Below are 22,606 nucleotides of genomic sequence, written 5' to 3'. Positions count from 1 at the left end.
GACAGCAAATTAAATAAAAAGCAAGAGGAACCATCACATGTGGTGCTCTTGCAGGTGAGGATTATTGTATGTAACCTCAGTAAAACAAGGCCACGAGAACTTTGAAAAGTGAAGTCAAGAGTGGTTTACTGTGCAGCGTTGCAATCACAAATCAGCACTGCGGTTTAATAATGATGAAGGTGCAGCAGCCAATCAGTGAGCAGGTTCTAAGGAAGCAGTTATTGAGCACAGGAGTAGTCAATCAATATGCAGGTGGACACAGCTGACTGGTGGTAAACAAGACCACTCGCTGAGAGAGTTACATCATGCAGTAGATGATGAACCAAAGAGGACAACCACAACAGCCGCAGCAGCAGCAGCAGCAGCAGCAGCAGAGCAGCAGAAGAAGAAGAGTGAATGAGAATGAGGTAATTTCATAGCAAAAGCTGTTTTGTATTAAATGATACATAATGAGTGACTTTAACGAACAAGACAGTGTTACTGAGAACAAAGCTGTAGAGGTTAAGTTTTTAAGTGAACAGAAAGACATAAGTGTGACTGGTTCTGTAGCCGAGTATAAATTAAACATGAGTGTAACTTTGAAGGGTGGGGATGAAATTCCAATTGTAAAGAGCAAAATGGACAAAAACAGTACTGAAGTGGATGGGGTCATTAAGGTTAAGGAAGAAGAATCGAATAGCGAAAGTCAACAAGGGTAGGAGGTTATGGCAGGCAGAAATGTGGAAGCGATGTTAAGGCAAATGATGAGTAATATGGAAAGTAGTATGAATAGGTTAGAAGCTATTATCAATAGGATGGCAAGTAGTGTGGATACATGGGAAAATAGTATGAAGAAAGTAGTACCTAATACTGATGAGAAATTAACATTGAGTAGTAAATGTGTAGAAGAGAGACAGAGAGAGAGAGAGAAGCTTTGTGATGACAATAGTAGGAAGGTGGAGATTTTTGGGAAATGATGTGCTGAAGATAGAGTTAAACTTGAGAACCAAATCAATCACATTAAAAATGATTCAGGAACTGAGATAGAACAAAGTGTGCAGTAGTGGTAGAGGAAAAACTCATAAAAGTAAATGAAAACGTAGATTCAAAGTTGACTGAAATAGAGAAAAAGTGGAAGAGGCACCGAATCTAAAGCATAGCATAAGTGAAAGTGTGTCTGATTCTGACTATAAGAGTAATAACCATATAGATGATGAATCCTTTAGTGATGAAAATGAGGTAGTTGAATTTATTATTGATAATGATGGCCATGTTTTAAGTAAAGAGAGAATAAAGGAGGATAATACTAGGCCTAAGGAAGAGTTAGAGTTTGTGAGGGCTAATGAGGAAGATGACCCTGCTATTTGTTATTTGACTGTGTCTGATAGTCAAATTGGTAAGCAGGATGATACACTCCTGGAAATTGAAATAAGAACACCGTGAATTCATTGTCCCAGGAAGGGGAAACTTTATTGACGCATTCCTGGGGTCAGATACATCACATGATCACACTGACAGAACCACAGGCACATAGACACAGGCAACAGAGCATGCACAATGTCGGCACTAGTACAGTGTATATCCACCTTTCCCAGCAATGCAGGCTGCTATTCTCCCATGGAGACGATCGTAGAGATGCTGGATGTAGTCCTGTGGAACGGCTTGCCATGCCATTTCCACCTGGCGCCTCAGTTGGACCAGCATTCGTGCTGGACGTGCAGACCGCGTGAGACGACGCTTCATCCAGTCCCAAACATGCTCAATGGGGGACAGATCCGGAGATCTTGCTGGCCAGGGTAGTTGACTTACACCTTCTATAGAACGTTGGGTGGCACGGGATACATGCGGACGTGCATTGTCCTGTTGGAACAGCACGTTCCCTTGCCGGTCTAGGAATGGTAGAACGATGGGTTCGATGACGGTTTGGATGTACCGTGCACTATTCAGTGTCCCCTCGACGATCACCAGTGGTGTACGGCCAGTGTAGGAGATCGCTCCCCACACCATGATGCCGGGTGTTGGCCCTGTGTGCCTCGGTCGTATGCAGTCCTGATTGTGGCGCTCACCTGCACGGCGCCAAACACGCATACGACCATCATTGGCACCAAGGCAGAAGCGACTCTCATCGCTGAAGACGACACGTCTCCATTCGTCCCTCCATTCACGCCTGTCGCGACACCACTGGAGGCGGGCTGCACGATGTAGGGGTGTGAGAGGAAGACGGCCTAACGGTGTGCGGGACCGTAGCCCAGCTTCATGGAGACGGTTGCGAATGGTCCTCGCCGATACCCCAGGAGCAACAGTGTCCCTAATTTGCTGGGAAGTGGCGGTGCGGTCCCCTACGGCACTGCGTAGGATCCTACGGTCTTGGCGTTCATCCGTGCGTCGCTGCGGTCCGGTCCCAGGTCGACGGGCACGTGCACCTTCCGCCGACCACTGGCGACAACATCGATGTACTGTGGAGACCTCACGCCCCACGTGTTGAGCAATTCGTCGGTACGTCCACCCGGCCTCCCACATGCCCACTATACGCCCTCGCTCAAAGTCCGTCAACTGCACATACGGTTCACGTCCACGCTGTCGCGGCATGCTACCAGTGTTAAAGACTGCGATGGAGCTCCGTATGCCACGGCAAACTGGCTGACACTGACGGCGGCGGTGCACAAATGCTGCGCAGCTAGCGCCATTCGACGGCCAACACCGCGGTTCCTGGTGTGTCCGCTGTGCCGTGCGTGTGATCATTGCTTGTACAGCCCTCTCGCAGTGTCCGGAGCAAGTATGGTGGGTCTGACACACCGGTGTCAATGTGTTCTTTTTTCCATTTCCAGGAGTGTAGTTTTCTCAGGAAAAATATTAATGAGGATTTGTTGTATGAAGAAGATCACTTGGTAAGCAAAAAGGAAGTGTGTCACCCTGTAATAATAGCAAGTGTACAAAGTATATATGTTAAGTGTTTACTGGACAGCAGTGGTGATATGAATGGTATTTCACAGGCAATTTTTGAATCTATTAAGAACACAGAGGGTATGGTAGTAATGTACGTTTCTGGAATAAAAAATTATTGGTTCTCCTGGTAAGATGTCATTGAGTGTGACACGAGAGGTACTATTAAATGTAGAATTGGCAGGACAGCAATTGAAATACAGTTTGTTGGTGATTCAAAATCTCAGCATTGATGTAATATTTGGAACTAATTCCTTGTGCAGTTAGCAAGTAGGGGGTTCAACATTCTGTGTTGAATTCATTATGTGGCATTAATGCTTACCCAGCTGTCTTTCTCATTCTTCATGTTTCCTGAAGCTGTCAAACTCTTCTCCTATCCTACCTGTAGTATTAAGGAAATCAGAAACACCATCTTTGACTTTCATGTAATTTTATGCAGTAGCATGTTTCTCTAGTGTTACCTGTGTGCATGTATAGATTATGTTGTGTTAGTTATAAGTAATGCAATCATAAGAGGATGGAGGAAAGTAAATTGATACCATGATTAAAGAATTTCTGTAAGTCAAAGAGGTAAGGTAAACTGAAAATGAAAGGTGTCAGCATATGTGGAGGATAATGAACATCTGAAGTAATGAGCACACGTGTGAAATTAGTATAATTTGATGAAGCAGCAGAGACAATGTGCAGCAAAAACCATCTTAAATACTAGATATCAATATTAATTGTAGTATAATAGAAGTATTTGTGTTCAGTGCAGTCAGGATATTGAGATAACTATCTGCCTATAGAAGTGGGTGATGGTACCACCTTTTGTAACATTAGGGAATTACAACTTTAAGCATAGTTGCCTGGAGTAATGTGTGTGGAAAGAGTAAGCAAGGTTTGTATGTATATTCTAACACTTTCAACGACAAGAAGAGATGTGGAGCTGGATTGCCAACTTCACATCTCTCTCACATCAGTTGACTTACTTGGTACGCACAGCTGATTTTCTTCTCTGCGTAGTCAGCTACGTCGATCTCCAAAAACTTCTTCTCCAAAGAATAATGCTGGTTAAGGGAATTTGTCAGACTCTCTCTCTCTCTCTACTCATGAAATGAGTGGATACTCACAGAATACTTTTAGTTTAGTCTTGGTATATTTCAACATCAACAAAGAACAAATTCACCATTTCTCCCATAAATATTCAAAAGTTTGCAAGTCAACCAATTCATCTAGCATTAGACTTGATTAAATACATTTACAATAGTGCTGCTTTAACAACCACATAATTTATGAACATGTCTTGTGTCGAGCAAGTCCAACACATGAATTACTTGAAAGTCTAACCTCATTTTTCCATTTGCCTTAACAATCATCACAGTCATTAAAAGCACATAATAATGCATAAACACTCCTTGTTCTTCTCTGCACATATACTGAAACTCTATGGATTGTATAGCAGGTACTTGTTGGCCACCGTTCAGCTCCCACATCCACACTTTGTGTGTGTGATTGTTTTTAGACCTGCACACACAAACATGCAATGCGCAGTAGGTTGGATTCATCTCTTTCACACTTCTATTTAAAATATCATGTGTCTGAGATGGAAGAAGGCCAAGTGGTCCCCCCCCCCCCCCCCCCATCGAACATTCGATACTTTATGTACATTTATATCACATATAATAAAAATTCATGTTTTAATGGTATACCTTGTTCTTTTCATAACTGTGAATACCCTTTTTCTTATTATTTAGCTACTCCTTAGCTTTTTTCATTTTACTTTAGTTATAAAACGTGAACATTTCAGTCAATGTTGGAGTCCGTTTTCTTATATTTAGGAATTGTGAGGACTAAACCTTTAGTTTCCAATCATAAGTTCCAATTGTTCATGACACTTGAATACTTTATTCTTTATTCTAATTCCTTGTACTATTTTTCATTAGTATGTATTAGTATCATTATTTATAGTAGTTTTTAGTCTTGAGGAACCTTGGGCCAATGAAAGTGTTCTTTTTGATACTTGTAAATTCGCATAAAACATAATAATGCTAGTGATATATATAGAATTCAAACTTACCGGAATAATTCCTATTAAATGTGTGACTTCTGTCATGATACTGTCCTTTTCCCCTAGGAATAGTACCTATTCATCAGGCCGCTGGTCATCCTAGCTTTATGTAGGTACGCCTGCCCTATATCCTTAGCAAATGCTGGGTACGCTCCCCTTATGCTTGATGAGTAGGCCTCATGGTTCATTGCCCTAGTAAACATCTTTATGTATACTATAATTAAATATTTCCTGGTAAAATAAAAATCTATTTTACACTTCACTCTCACTTCTTAGTACCTAATTTAATACCCTAGAGTCCTCCTCTACTTTTCAATGTCTATAATCTTAGTAGATACTATGTCTACACATATTATTCAACTCATGGTAGATACTATGTCTACCTATTTTGTTCAAGCCCCACTATCCTATTATTTATCAATTTATCCAAGTAATCGCCACACTGACTTTTCTTAAATAAGCATCACAATTTACTCCAATCTGGCTTGCATTCTCCTTAATTACTCACGCTTCCTGCTTATGTATACTCGTTGTAAGATCACATAGTTTTTCTATACTTATGTACAAATGCGATATGGAATCTTCATTGTTATATATGAAAAAAAAAATGTATTCATCTTTCTAGATGTACATAGATCTTCTCCCCTACAACCCTTGGCAGTTCTTACATCCTTCTAATCTGTGACTTCATTGTTTGTGTATATGTATTTCTTTGTGTGTATGTGTAAGTGTGTTTGTGTATTCAAATTCTTTGGCCTTCTTATGAGAAAATAAGTTGCAGGTTATTGGAAACCATGGAGATTAGGAAGGACTTCTGGAATAGAAGTTTATGAATATGGAAAGAGGGAAAAAATTGCTGTATCCTCAAAAGAGGAGTAAGAAAGGAAAAAATAGTAATGGTTGCTAAGATTGAAGACGAGAAAGAAGACCGCCCCAAAGACAGGGAACCCTTCCCACCCCCTTCCCCACCATTCCTACCTTGCTAGTACTTGAGTGAGAAGCTGGAGGAGGTATTGAGTTAAATCCTCTCCTACAGAATGGACATTCCCACCTTCACCCTTGAGGTCCCCAAGGAAAATCTTAGCAACCCTATGGAAATGGCAAATGGTGAAGAACCAGTCACACTTGTTTGTGAGGGTTGTTTGAAAGGTGTGACGTGTGTTCTGTGTTAGCCATGATTTATCTGTTGGTGTAAATAATGCACTTATTTACTCCAGCCACTCCTTTCAAATCAATACAAACCCTCCCGTCTACATCACATCTCATAAAAGGTATAAAATATTCTATACAAAATAGGAAATCCATACACTACAGTCTAATGGTTGTTCAATTAGTTACATGATATGACCTTTTTCCACAAATATGATATGCTATTCTGTTCATTTTGTCTAGAGATCACTATTTATCTGTGATTTTCTTAAACTGTTTTTTATTTTGTTGTCATATCCAGTTTTCTCAGTACTAACATTATAGGATAGTTTAAGAATTCAAGGATAGATTACAGAATAGTTTAAGATTTGAAGGAAATTCAGTGCAGGAAACTATTTTGGAAGGAACACCAAAAACAATATGGGATCTAACGGTCATCACTCCGCCCATTAACACAGAACTTTAACATCACTGGAGGATATACAACTTTATGTCCTTTAAATTGTACTTTCCTTTTTCTGATCCAGTTATAGGATCCACTAAAAATAATGTCTTGCGATGGAGTATTGTTTGTATTCGGTAAGGTCCTTCATATTTTTGGAAGAATTTGTGTGTCTCTTTTTTCAGGGCAGAGCTCTGAAGATGCTGTTTTACAAGGACTAGGTCATCAACCTTGTACCGTGGTTCTACAGGTTTTTCATTATGCTTACTCACTCTTTGTTGTGCCTTTTCAACTAAATTTTTGGAAACTATTTCCTGATTGAGTTCATAATCAACAATAAGTTGATCAGGCCAATTAAAACATTTAATAAGAGGTTCTCCTACAAAGGGTTTGTCTATTACTTCTAAAGGTGTTAATCCAGTTGATAGATGTGGTAATTCATTTAAAATTAAGTTCAAAGTCTTTAATTTTCGTTGCCCCTAAAGTATGTTTTTCATGGCAGTAGATGCGGCATAATTTCCCAATCTCTTTCATAACTCTTTCAAACGGATTCGAGGACAGGTTATAGTTGGATTTTAATACTTGATGAATATCTTTCCAAGCTAGAAATTCTTTAAATTCATTACAGACAAATTGTGGTGCATTATCTGTGAGAAATAATTTTGGTTTTCCTATCTCCAGAAAGTATTGTTGCAAACAGTGTATAACTCTCTGTGTAATTGCTCTTTTGATAGGATATAACTTAACATATTTTGACCAGCACTCTATGATGACCAAAATGTATAATACTCCTCCCTTTCCTTTTGGAACTGGACCAAAAAAAATCTGCTGCTGTAAGATTGTGTAACGACTTAGGAATAATTGGATATATTTTGTATTTAACATGAGTGTTACCCTCTTTCACCTTCTGACAGATTTCACAGGTCCTAATTAAAGATGCTACTTTATGTCCTAGCTTATTAAAATAATAGAACTTATTCATATGAACTATACACTTTTTTATTCTTAAGTGTCCATATCCTGTATGAATATACCACACAATTTCATCTTCCGGTAACTTTGGAATGCATATGCACCAACGTTGCAATGTTATACTGTCTCTCCGAAACAAATTATACCTTATAATTACCCACTTTCCTGCTTGATTAGGAGGTAAGGAAATCCTGATACACATAGCAAACATTTCTGTAAAATAAGGATCATGATGGATGGTTTCTGTTATTTTTTGAGCCATTTCTTGTATCCTGGTATGTGGATATTCTACTGTCAAAAAATTAATTGCAAAAATTATTCCGGGTCCTTCCATACGTTTTAACTCTTCCATGCTTACTGGTAACCTAGACAAAATGCCCAGTACAATATTCCCAGAACCTTTTACGTACTGTATCTTATTCCTGTGGGAAAAACATCCATTACATTAATCTGCTATGTAATAACCGATCATTCGTTAAAAAAGATAGAGCTTGATGATCTGTATAGACATGGATTTCTGACCCCCATACCAGTGTTTGAAATTTCTGGATATTCCATACAACTGCTAACAGTTCCTTTTCAGTAGCTGTGTAGTTTAATTCATGTTTATTAGGACTACTGCTAGCAAAAGCTATGGATCTGCGATTTACATTATCTAGACCCAACTCTCCTTGGAAAAGTTCTGCGGCTATACCATAATCCGATGCATCAGTTGAAATTTGAAATGGCTCATCCATACTTGGATGATGTAATATGGGTGATTATACCAGTGTTCTTTTTATGTTTTCAAATGCATCATTTGCCTCCTGTCCTAAACCCATGGTATTCCCTTTCTTAACAAACATAAAATTCTTGTCATTCAGTCTTGACCTCATATATACCATCTTAGTATCCAGCCATTCCTATAAATCCCTTCAGTTGTCTTATGTTTCTAGGGGGTGGACATTCCTTAATAGCTTTTATGCACTCAGGATTAGATCTAATCTCCTGAACCCCTACAATATGCCCTAAAAACTTAAGCTCTTGTCGCGCAAAGTGTGATTTAGACAATTTCACTGTAATACATTTTGCTTTAAATTTTTTCAGGGTGTTACTCAAGGTTAGACAATGTTCTTCCCAGGTAGCTGAGATTATGAGGATATCATCTACATATATTATTACATCCTTCAATAAAGCTCTTCCTAATACCCAATTCAGAACACGTACAAATATGAATACTGAGATATTTAGTCCAAACGGTAACACATTGAAATGATATGTTTTACCATCAAACAGAAACGCTGTATACTCCTTTGATTCAGCATGTAGCCTAATTTGCCAATATTCCACTGTCAGGTCCATCATGCTAAGAAACCTTGCTTTTCAAATTTGGATAATAATTCATCGATGTTAATTGGTCTATGCTAATTCAATGTAAGTGTGTCTAGCACTAATTGTACACCTCCTGTAATCTTTTTTACCACTACTAAAGGGTTACTCATGACACTAGAACTACATTCCATTATATTGTTGTCAATCATTTTGTAAATTTCCTCCTTAACTGCATCTTTCTAACTTATCGGTTATGGATATGGCTTACAGAAAAATGTAGTGTCATCTTTGATTTTAAACTTACATATGTAATCACAGATATTACCAGGAAGATCGGAAAATACTACTTCATATTTCAGTAGAATTTTATAGAAATCTAGTTTTTGTGCTGTAGCAAGCAGTTAATCATAAACACTGGCATTCAGTTGTTTGTCTTCCAATGTAATTATCGGTTACAAATGGTATCCAACATCTATTTTCATCTTTACCAAAGCAAACTTAGGGAATTGCCTAGGTAGTCCTCAATTGGCTCCCCATTGTAAAGCCGTCATTACCTCACTAGTCAATACCACGTTAGGAGAAGTCACCCTATTATCTACTTTATCTTTGATAAGTATGAATTATTTTCATAGTTCATCCCTACCTCTCTTGGTATTACTAAGTTCCAAAGAAAAAATGGGAGATATGTTGTCGGAGGTTACTCTTGTGGCAATGTCTCGGTCTGTCTTCTCTTCTACCTGCTCCTCCAGACCACTTATATTTATTATGCTAGTTTCTCGTTAAAGTTTCTTTCTATGTTATCTACTTGATTGTTAATGCCTACAATTTGTGATTGGACTATTATTATTAACTTATCCTGCTTTTCAACACTTTCTTTCAAAGTATGCAGTCTCTGCTTTACAGCATCAAATGTAACATTACATACATTTTAAAATGATCCTAACTTCTCATTGAGTTCAGATTCTACATTATTATGTTTATCTTCAGTATCATATTCTAACTTCTTTGTCAAATCCTGAAGTTGATCATTCTGTCTCTGATCAAAGTAAGTGAACAGTTGATTTACATGACTGCTTAAAGAACTAGTTAGTTCACCTTTCAAATCTGTCTTGAAATTTTCTACTTTAGCAGTTAAATCATCGATTTCAGTCTTCAAATTTCCCATACTTTCATACTTTTTGAGTCTACCTTAGCACTTAAAAATCTTAAGGTTTCACTCTGAACATCCAGTTTATTATTTAATTGAGTATTCACTGAATCTAACTTAAGACTTTGAACATTTATGGCTGCATTTAGTTCCTTTCTTAAAGCCACTGAATCTGCACTTTGGGCTTTGATTAAATTTACTAACTCAGACCAGTCTGGCACTTTCTTACTCACTTTTATAGCCATGGCTGGTTCTGAAGTTTCCTCAATTGTCTGTGTATTATCCATATTTCTATTAGTTTTAGATCTAGTAATCATTTAACAGATTAACTAAAAGTATAATAAATACACCAATAAAAGTCACTCTACTGTTTGTATCCCTTCTTGCTAAGGTACTTAAGTTCTATTTTGTGCTCACCTGGCGTAGAACTCTCACAACATACGTAAGTGGATGTGATGTTGAGTCAGCACCAGTGAACAGCAAGCCGCCAGTGTCAGACATTGGTGTTGACATCGGCATCGGTAGGCAGCTGTGGAATAGGTCAGCACAGGTGAACCGCAACTGGTGCTGGTAGCGTCGGATGTTGTTACCATGTCGGCGTCGCACGGTGAGTGTGGGAGTTGTATACTGCCCTCACTGGATCTTCTTAGTTGAATTATTCTCATCATACCTCTTCTTAGTGTAATATGCCAAGGTCTTCTTTCCATACTTTTAATGTAATTACTTCCTTACATCTTTCCCTTTGCTGCATTCACAAATTTTTCCATTTGATTTTTGGACTTAATCCAATTACATGAAACAGTTCTCTTGTCTTGTTATATCTAGTTGCTATGGCAACACATCATATCATCTTCTTTGATTTCTTCTCAAAATTTCCATTTTTTCAAGTTCTTTTCATTGGTTACCATACTCCAACACTTTCAACGACAAGAAGTGATGTGGAGCTGGTTTTCCAGCTTCGCACCTCTCTCACATCAGTTGACTTACTTGGTATGCACAGCCGATCTTCTTCTCTGGATAGTTGGCCACATCGATCTCCAAAAACTTCTTCTCTGAAGAATAAAGCTGGTTAAGAGAATTTGTCAGACTCTTTCTCTCTCTACTCATGAAATAAGTGGATACTCACAGAATATTATTATTATATTATTATTATTGAAAATAATACAGCAAATAGAAATAGCCAAATATACTTTTGTGCTATGCAGGAATAAAGCATACTCCAAGGCACTGTGCTGAGACTAATAAAATGATAACAAACATTATTAAATAAGATAAATTATTATAATTACTCACTACAATGATATTCATATGCTTTCTGCTTCAGCTCTTTAAGCAGCCGAAGAACACTGATTTCAAACCAATTCAGTTTTGAGGAAGTGAGGTTTGTAAGAAACAACATAATTTTCTATACAAATATTTGAACAAAGAGAGGTGAAAAGGTTAAAATCCTCATTTCAGAACCAGCCAGTGCCAGGGAGTGGGGGTACCATTAAAAGTATGAAGGGATGGACCAACCACTTATTCCTCAGGAATCACCTGAAGTTGGCAGCACATCTTCTGGCTGAAAATTCATGCAGTATTAATGACTGTATTTGACTGAAGACCCCAGAAAAATTAAAATTGTTAATGAATTGGGAAAATCTCTGCAGCATGCCATTTTTAATTGAATACAGGCTTCATTCATCTCTACTTGGATTGTCACTATCAGCAGTTAACTTTTCTTTTGGTACTTAGGTGACAAATGAAACTAAATCTACTGCTAAAGGTAACATAAAAGTGATGTCCCTATTGGAGTAGCTGTAGCTACTTGGTACAGACACATGAAGGAAATGTGACATCATAAACCTGGAAACAGGTAAGTTCATAATAAGTTGAGGCTGATATCACAGTCCAAATAGAGTCTAAGTTTGAATGACATACCATAACACATTCCAAAGAATAACACAGTATGCCTCATTAGGTGCATGGAGGTTGCTGTAGGACACTGGTACAGGCAAACACTGAAGTAGCTTATAACAGGCTGAGACTGGCATTTTATCAGTTCAGGTGACTAGCTAACATGTTGTGCTGTCACAGACTTCATGTTACAGATCCATCACCTGTGAGTATTTTCCATATTTATGTACAGTGGGGCTACAAAATCCCTATGCCCTCAAGCCAACCCAACTGGCCAAAACTCCCTTCCTCATATGGTGAAGACTGCTTGATGTTACTGCAAAACAGTACTATAACTGTTGCCACTGTGTGGTGTGGTAGTGCCTGTTTGACCATAATTTGCTTTGAATCCACCTTTGAATGGAGATATTGGCTAATCCTCTTTCACTGATGTGTATATTGTATAGGATTTGGGAACTGAGACAGACAGCTGGATGTTGTTAAGGTACTGTTTTCTCATGTCCTAGAGACTTGGAGATGATGTCAGTCATGGTGCTCCTTGGGATGGGCTGGTATGTGCTGGCACAATCTGGCTTGGATGGTACAAGCACAGTGGAATCAGTGTCACCACAGTTGCACCTAGGATGTGGTAATTGTCACCAGGCAATGGATCCATGATGAGCCACATTGAATCCCATGATCAGTCATGGTGTAACCTCAGATGCACTTGCCCACCAGAGCCCAACTTTCAATGGTATGGTGTTGTCCAAATCAACCAAAATGTATGGTACTATGCTCTGACTCATAATTTAATGATGTTGTGACACGTGACATCATAGCTAGTGAGTGATTTAAACAGGGCAATTAGCAGTACACTGTGTTGCTCTCCATCATTCAGTTTTGATGTTTCAAAACCTGTTCATCTTTTTTTATTATTGAATGTTTGCAACTGATTGTAGATGGCGGCAAGTGCCTTGTTTTGGAGTTTGGAATTGTTAGTATCTGTCATGGCTATGACAAAGTAATTCAATAATCACTCACTGACTGTCACTATGGGTGGCAATACAACCAGCACCATTAAGTATCTGCAACTGTATGGCTTGCTGAATGAATCTGTATAGTGCCAAATGTGTGGGAACTGCGAGAAGTTGGCTAAAGTTGCTGCTTAATTTTGAAATAGTGTATGGTTTAATTAGTGTTAATTTTATTTTTGTTTGCTTTTGTTTTTGGGGATGGGCCTTATTTGGATGGTGACTGGTTTTCCATGAGTGGGTTGTAGTTAAGTCAGGTTGGGACAGTTTTTTGTTTTTTTAAAGGCAGCTTTTTGGCCAAACTTAACTATGAAACAGACCCAAGGGAAATTCACAACACTAACTGATGACTATTGTAGTGACTTATGTGAATGATATACAAACTACTGTAACAGACTGATGAAAGTAGCACCTCTTTTGGTTAACGTATGAAGAAAAATGAACTGTAGTGTAGCCTGAGGTTAAGTTTAGGTTCCATCATTATGGTTTCGTTTGAGTCAATGAAGTCATTTTATGTGAATGGAAGAAAACTGGCTGTGGCAACTGGCAGATATGTATCATAGCTCAAAGCTGAGATCAGACTGGAATGTTAACATCTGGTTGTGAGTTGGCAAAGCCAGCAAATGTGAATGGAAGAAAACTGACTTTGCTGACCAACAGATCTGAAGCATAGCCCAAAGTCTAGGATAGGTTGGAAAGTTACAGTTTGGTTTTGAATAAAATAAAACATGAAATGTGATAAAAAATCACAGTTCACTAACTGCATATGCAGTCCCAGTGTTAATCAACCAACTCCATAGAATGCTACTATACCATGGCCACAAAAATGAAGAATGTGAGTTTTTTTTCAGACGTGTCACTAAGCTGAAGAGGTGTGACAATGTAATGTTTTTACACTACTTGAATTTCATCAATATCTTACAATTCAATTTCTTACAGTATTTGTGTAATTGAATTAAGTAAAAATGTTTTAGAACTGTGTGCATACTATTCTGCTCTACAGCACATCATAATGCAGACCTGGCTCACTGATGCATTCCTGTGTCATGAAAATGCTTTTCAGCAGCAGACAGTGTTTATTATTTGAAAAACGCTGAAATAAGCAAACTGTAGGAAAACTGTCTGTGGGTGCAGACTCACCTTCAAGCACAATCATGGTAAAGTGTTTGCCTACTACAAAGAAAATGCACAAAGATCTTTTTCTCACACAGTAGTTGCTTTCTTCACTTTTGTTGGACTCAATTCATTATTTTGAATACCAATAGTGATCTTGAAATATGTCCATGACAAATTCATAGTAGTCTGGACAACTGCTGAATGTTTTTTGCGGCATCATAGTTTGATACATCATAGCATATTCATGACAATATAATGTAATTGAATAGATAAAAAATCTCCTCACAAATGAGCACCAGAAAGTACACATAAAGAAGAATCAGTCTTTCCTTTTCATCCTATCCAATAAGTTTCACCTGATCTGCAGTTGTGGAGACTTTTTCAAAATCTACCCCTTTTCCTAGACCACTCCAGTCCTTTCCCTTCACCCCTCTTCCTTCCACTTCAACCCTTCTGCCTGAAGAAGGAGCCACTGGCTCTGAAAGCTTGCCTAATTATGACCTTCTTTTATGTGTGTGTTCTGCTGCTGCTTGGTGATTAGACTTTTTATCTATCCAATCACTTTATAATAACATAAAATTCATTATAGACATGGAGAAAGTGCCTTTGTTTCTTTTTTAGATGTCTTGGTTCTATCTGAAAGGTACAACTGAAAATGTTGTCAATTGTCCATTTGATCTGGTGATTAGATTTTTTTATCTATCTAGTTACATTATAATAACATAAAATTCACTATAGACATGGACAAAGAGGCTTTGCTTCTATTTTTAGACGTCTTAGTTCTATGTGATGGTACACCTGGACATGTTGTCCGTCAAATGTCCATCAGAACTGGTGTTACTGGCAGGGTACCAGCTACTGCGAACTGGCACAGGCAATAGGAGTTCTCAGGACACTGGTTCCAAATCTCTAACCATCCTAGAGGCAGATATCCCACAGACACAACAGGAAAAATTCTGCATTGTATTCATAAAAGATGAATATACATCCTGTCAGACATTTATTTCATTTATCCAAGTCTACATAACATTAAAACTACAATCTAACATTAATTACAGAACATTTCTCACTTTACAAGTCCAATGGTTAGAGCCAGAATGGCATGGCCATTTACCGCAAAAAAGTCACAGGGTTCACTCAGGTTACTGCAGACCAACAAGTTTTCAGAGTCCTGCTTTGCCCCACATTCACAAAATTCATAATCACTGATCCCCCCACTTCTTCAGAGTAGTCTTGCACCTTGTCACCCCAGTTCCCATCCTACTGAGGGTCTTCTAGGTTCTGTATGCTTCTCATCTGTTGGCCATTATCCTCCAGGAGACTTTGTTCCTCACAGCTAAGCTTGGAAAGCTTCTGCTGAACTTGGAATTAGTGCTGTAGTAAGTAGAAAGCTTTTTCTGAATTTCAGTCATAGTGGACAGGTGTGAGTTTCGAACAAAGGTTGCCTTGGATTTGTTTCTTCTTTTCATTCTCTGCTACTACCTGCCTTTTTATGTCTGGAGATGCTGATTCCATGAGTGAAAGGATCTTATTGGCTGGGAGTGGTCCTAGGTGACTTGTCTCATGAGGAGCCATATCAACTGGCTTAGCATGTGTAGAGTTCCTCAAGGCTTGTGCAGTGTACTCCACAGTAGAGAAATACAAAGCAAGTGTGGACGTGTGGGGAATGCTGGGCTATGCTCCTGATGTGGCATTTGTCAGCTCACAGGTAAGGTTGTTCATGATACGTATCTTCTTCCTGGTGTCTATACATTGTTGTTTGTAGGTTAAGGTACAGTTTAACTTTAATCCTAGGTATTATGGGTGGATGAAGTCATTTAGACTGTGCCGTTTCAAGGTGATGTCCAGATTTCTTCTCCTCCTTATTGTGTAGATGAAATGCACACACTTAAGTTTTATCTGGATTAGGTTTGAGGTGCTTGTCTTCGTAGTTCTTTGAGAGCATATATTAGCTTGGTTTCTAATTCTTCAGATGTCATTCTGAGCAGTGACAACTGTGTAATTTGCATCGGTGAAGCTCTGCATTCCACTATTGAGTTTCTATTCTTTCGTACATATGTTGTAAAGTACTTCCCTGGGGAAGGCCATTTTTTTACATTCCCCACCAGCTCTTTGCGTCATTCAGAGTGATAAAAAAATCATTTATTTTGCAGGAGACACTGAATAAACTGTGTCACTCGGTAGTCCTTAGTTGTTGTACACAGCTTCCTCATTAGTTTATCATGATTAACAGTATCATAAGAAGCTATAAGATCAATAAAGGCAACTTCTGTAATCTACTTTCTTTCATACCCATCCTCAAGATGCTGAGTTAAATTATGTATCTGACTAGAACATGACTTTCCTGCTCTGAAATGACTGTTGCTGAATGAATTTTCTGTTGACAAACTCAGACAGAAACTTGATTCAAAATCATTGTCTCCAGAACTTTAAGCAGATGGCATAGAAGTGGTATAGATCTGAAGTGCTTGCAGTCATTCAATTCTTGGCCTGGTTTAAGCAGTGCCTTACACCACATCTTCAGGAATGGCATTCTAGCACCACAAGTGTTCATTATTTTCAGGATCCAATTTGTAGTTCTGGGGCCAAAGTTATTTATTTGCTCTGATCTTATGTCATCCAAGGTGCAGATTTATTACTTTTCATTTGATGAATAGCAGTTCTCAGTTCTTAATATGTGGATGGAGTCTCAAGATGATCACATTGTTACTTTTGCTATTTTTGTGGTTTTTGTCATTCAACAGCAGTTGGTGTGCTATTTGGTTAGAGGTGACCTTGCTCATTCCTGAGTGTGAAACAGGTTTCTCAATAATTTCCAGGATTATTGACTACCTTATTTTATGCCCAAACTTTGTCAGGTGTAGATGACCTTCTTAGTTTAGCCAAAGGGGCCTAGTGAATGTTACATGTACAAGATGTGTTGAAGTCTTGAGATCACCCATTTGTTTTTCTTAAGGTGGGTAGGACATATGTGTGATTTGGCTTAAAATATGGGGACATTAATTGTGTATTTATGACACATATGGTGGCACTGTAAGGCACACAGAACTGTGGCAGCTGTGGAGAAAGAGACAAGTGTTTCTAATATGACAAAAGGTATGTTTTCATTACAAGAGCAGTGGGTGATCATTCATTGTGTCCATTTGTGTGATGTGATACCCACTGGAATCAAACACATTTTGAAAGAGATGTGTGCTGATGCCATCATGAATGTTGAGAATATCTATTCATGTTTGCAATAGTTCAAGAAAGGATCAGTACTGTGTGATAATAAACCAAAACTGTCTTGGCCTCACACCACCTCTTGGACAGAATGTTCATGTGAGTGGTAACATGTTTTGGAGGATTACCAAAGGACTCTGCGGAAACAGATACAAGCTGCCAAGATATTTTCAAAAACTACCTCCTGCCAGAATTGCAAGAAAAACACCCAGAAATGGCTGCAGATGTGCTTTTTCACCAAGACAATGAAATAGCAAATAGTGCAGACATGATGCATGAGTTTCTTCATGAAAACGAATGTGAAGAGGTTCCTAATGCTCCTCACTCACCTGATATGGATGCTATTGATTTGGTCCATGAAATAAATTTTCTGTAATTACACATTCTTTGACCTAGCATCACAGTGTCAGTGACTTTCCAGTGGTCAAGACAGGCTCCTAAAGATGTGAACGCAGTGTCCATGACCATGCTATATATACAGAAAATTCTATATACGCTTTCACTGATCAAATATTAAATGCTCTGAATAACCGGACATCACCCATTGGTATTTTTTGTGATCTCTCAAAGGCCTTTGATTGTGTAAATCATGGAATTCTTTTAGATAAGCTAAATCATTATGGTTTGAGTGGGGCAGTGCACAAATGGTTTAATTCATACTTAACTGGCAGAATGCAGAAAGTTGAAATAAGTGGTTCAGGTAATGTTAAAACAATAGCTGATTCCTCAAACTAAGGGGCTATCAAGTACGGGGTCCCACAGGGTTCGGTTTTAGGTCCTTTACTGTTCTTGATATACATTAATGACTTACCATTCCACATTGATGAAGATGCAAAGTTAGTTCTTTTTGCTGATGATACAAGTATAGTAATAACATCCAAAAACCAAGAACTAAGTGATTTAATTGTAAATGATGTTTTTCACAAATTATTAAGTGGTTCTCAGCAAACGGACTCTCTTTAAATATTGATAAAACACAGTATATACAGTTCCGTACAGTAAATGGCACAACTCAAGTAATAAATATAGACTTTGAACAGAAGTCTGTAGCTAAGGTAGAATTTTCAAAATTTTTAGGTGTGTCCATTGATGAGAGGTTAAACTGTAAGAAGCACATTGATGGTCTGCTGAAACGTATGAGTTCAGCTATGTATGCTATTAGGGTTATTGCAAATTTTGGTGATAATCTCAGTAAATTAGCTTACTATGCCTACTTTCATTCACTGCTTTCGTATGGCAGCAAATTCTGGTGTAATTCATCGTTGAGTGGAAAAGAATTCATTGCGCAAAAACATGTAATCAGAATAATTGCTGGATCCCACCCACGGTCATCCTGTGGACATCTATCTAAGGATCTAGGGATCCTCACAGTAACCTCACAGTATATATATTCACTTATGAAATTTGTTGTTAATAATCCAACCCAGTTCAAAAGTAATAGCAGTGTGCATAGCTATAACACCAGGAGAAAGGATGATCTTCACTATGCAGGGTTAAATCTGACTTCGGCACAGAAAGGGGTAAATTATGCTGCCACAAAAGTCTTTGGTCACCTACCAAACAGCATCAAAAGCCTGACAGATAGCCAACTAACATTTAAAATAAATTAAAAGAATGTCTAGATGACAACTCCTTCTACTCATTGGCTGAATTTTTAGATATAAATTAAGGAGGGGGGGGGGGGGGGGGGGGAATCAACTTAAACATTAGTGTCATGCAATATTTTGTGTAATGTAATATCTTGTACAGACATCTTTTATTAACCTGACACGTTCCACATCATTACGAAGTGTTGTATTCATGATCTATGGAACAAGTATTAATCTAATCTAATCATGACATGGACACTGTGAAAAGTTTGTATGGATGCTGGATGATTACATTGCTCAGTGACAGCACTTTCAATTTTTAGTTTACATAACCAGTTTGTTGAGAAGAGAATCAGAGACTTTTGAGCCTGATGGTCTTTAATAAAATAAATAATGTGGCAGATAGATGCAATCAGTGTGGTGTTTCTAGCAGGATATTTCATGGAATCATGTGATTAAGAAACTCCATTCTCAGTGTAACCAGCGTTTTATTGCTAATGCAGTGAGTTAAAATGGTCAATATTTTATATAAAAAAGGCATACCTTCATCACAGATAGAGTTCAGAATAAACTTCTCATTAGCAGTAAAAGTACACACACTTAAGTAGCTCTCTAGCTAATTGTGAGTGCATCAGTCATGTGCTGTTGGTGCTCTGAATGTAGTAGCTCAAAGTACTTTTTGCCTATTTGCACCTGAGTATGGTAAGGCAATATTGTGCTAACAGATTTTGGACATCTGACACTTTTCCAAAATTTTATAGAACAGTCACTACCTTAGGAAAATTTTAAATAGCTTTAACAGTGGATCCAACTGGATGATACTTAATCATACTTATATGTACAGTGCAGTAATAGACAAGAAGTTTCAGAATGATGATAACACAAATTGTGCTCAGTTTAACAATCCAAATCACATAAACAGCTGAGGTAAATTTTTAGATTTTTCTGGCAGCAGCTGTTACTTTAATGACACTGAAGTGTGAGGAAAAATAACATTTCTCATGTATTTTAGAAAGTTTTGAGATAAATATGCTAGTAATGTCTTTAAATTAACAGATTTAATGAAGTGAAAGAAAAGATAAACTCATTGAATGTGTTTCTAGTAGCTTACATTTACAGTAGAGATGTTTCAGTTTCAGTCATGTCTTAATATTACCTGAGGCTCACTTTATTAGTAGTTGAAGATCATAAATGTAAGTCATGTTAATGCTCTTACACAAATAAAAATGTCAGTAATTTTTTATTTATTTACCTCCATGTCAGTATCAGGAGGCAGAATAATTGACCCTGTTAAATCAGCCGTGGACATTAGTCGTGGAAAAGGATATTTGATAGGAAAAATTTCTTCAACAGATAATTTCTCCATTACAGGTTGTTGTATTTCTCTGTGGGTCTTTTGAGTCTTTGGTATTCTAATTCTTCTTGAAGAGAATTTCTTGTACGGAATAATATTTAAATTTTTATGTACAAGCTGCAACACCTTTCAGACAAAAAGAATTATATATATTTTTTATTTTATTTATTATTTTTATTTATTAATTAGAATTATATAATTCTTAATTTTTAAGTGTATGACATTTAACTAACATGACAAGTGTCTTGACTTGTCGACCTGTAATTCCAATATTGTCTCTACCAATGTGGTATGTATTTCTATATATCTGTGTTGGAAATACTGTAGAGAACAATGAAGTGTATAGCTTGAAATAATTGTTCTAGCGGAATGAAATTTTATTCAGATGTTATACAAGTTGTACACTGCATGGTCATTGCCACTGTATTGTCATATCCCACATATCGTCTTGGCACTGATTTTATCAATGGAAAATCCAGGATGGAATGTAACAATATAATGAAAAGGATAGTTGCTACTCATCATATAGCAGAGATGGTGAGCCACAGAAGTTGGAGAGTTAGCTTTTGGCCAACAAGGCATTTGTCGAACATAGTGAACATGCACACACAGGTCTGGCTCCAGCTGCAAGAGACTGTGGTCATGTGTGTCTGAGTTACATTTACGTGAGTGTGTGAATGAGTATGTTGTCTATTTTTGACAAAGGCCTTGTTGGTCGAAAGCTAACTCTCCAACAGTCTTTTTATTGTGCCTTTCTGTGACTCAGCATCTCTGCTATATGGTGAGCAGCAATTACACTCCTGGAAATTGAAATAAGAACACCGTGAATTCATTGTCCCAGGAAGGGGAAACTTTATTGACACATTCCTGGGGTCAGATACATCACATGATCACACTGACAGAACCACAGGCACATAGACACAGGCAACACAGCATGCACAATGTCGGCACTAGTACAGTGTATATCCACCTTTCGCAGCAATGCAGGCTGCTATTCTCCCATGGAGATGATCGTAGAGATGCTGGATGTAGTCCTGTGGAACGGCTTGCCATGCCATTTCCACCTGGCGCCTCAGTTGGACCAGCGTTCGTGCTGGACGTGCAGACCGCGTGAGATGACGCATCATCCAGTCCCAAACATGCTCAATGGGGGACAGATCCGGAGATCTTGCTGGCCAGGGTAGTTGACTTACACCTTCTAGAGCACGTTGGGTGGCACGGGATACATGCGGACGTGCATTGTACTGTCGGAACAGCAAGTTCCCTTGCCGGTCTAGGAATGGTAGAACGATGGGTTCGATGACGGTTTGGATGTACCGTGCACTATTCAGTGTCCCCTCGACGATCACCAGTGGTGTACGGCCAGTGTAGGAGATCGCTCCCCACACCATGATGCCGGGTGTTGGCCCTGTGTGCCTCGGTCGTATGCAGTCCTGATTGTGGCGCTCACCTGCACGGCGCCAAACACGCATACGACCATCATTGGCACCAAGGCAGAAGCGACTCTCATCGCTGAAGACGACACATCTCCATTCGTCCCTCCATTCACGCCTGTCATGACACCACTGGAGGCGGGCTGCACGATGTTGGGGCGTGAGCGGAAGACGGCCTAACGGTGTGCGGGACCGTAGCCCAGCTTCATGGAGACGGTTGCGAATGGTCCTCGCCGATACCCCAGGAGCAACAGTGTCCCTAATTTGCTGGGAAGTGGCGGTGCGGTCCCCTACGGCACTGCGTAGGATCCTACGGTCTTGGCGTGCATCCGTGCGTCACTGCGGTCCAGTCCCAGGTCGACGGGCACGTGCACCTTCCACCGACCACTGGCGACAACATCGATGTACTGTGGAGACCTCACGCCACACGTGTTGAGCAATTCGGCGGTACGTCCACCCGGCCTCCCGCATGCCCACTATACGCCCTCGCTCAAAGTCCGTCAACTGCACATACGGTTCACGTCCACGCTGTCGCGGCATGCTACCAGTGTTAAAGACTGCGATGGAGCTCCATATGCCACGGCAAACTGGCTGACACTGACGGCGGTGGTGCACAAATGCTGCGCAGCTAGCGCCATTCGATGGCCAACACCACGGTTCCTGGTGTGTCCGCTGTGCCGTGCGTGTGATCATTGCTTGTACAGCCCTCTCGCAGTGTCCGGAGCAAGTATGGTGGGTCTGACACACCGGTGTCAATGTGTTCTTTTTTCCATTTCCAGGAGTGTATTCTTTTCATTATATTGTGACATTGATTTAATCATTTAGTACCACTTCCCCTAGCTGCAATGTACTTTGACTGCCATGATAAGTTGCTATGACAATCCTCTTGGGAGATTTGTTTTTGTAATCAATCAAGGGACATTGGCAGTAGGGCAGACCAGTGCAAATGCCATTTCCATCATGTCATGACATGCCTAATGGAGACAAATCTGG

The sequence above is a fragment of the Schistocerca serialis genome, chromosome 1 (genome assembly GCF_023864345.2).
Source record: "Schistocerca serialis cubense isolate TAMUIC-IGC-003099 chromosome 1, iqSchSeri2.2, whole genome shotgun sequence".
Lineage (NCBI taxonomy): Eukaryota > Metazoa > Arthropoda > Insecta > Orthoptera > Acrididae > Schistocerca > Schistocerca serialis.
The sequence above is the reverse complement of the archived record's forward strand: the minus strand, read 5'-3'. Positions refer to the sequence as shown.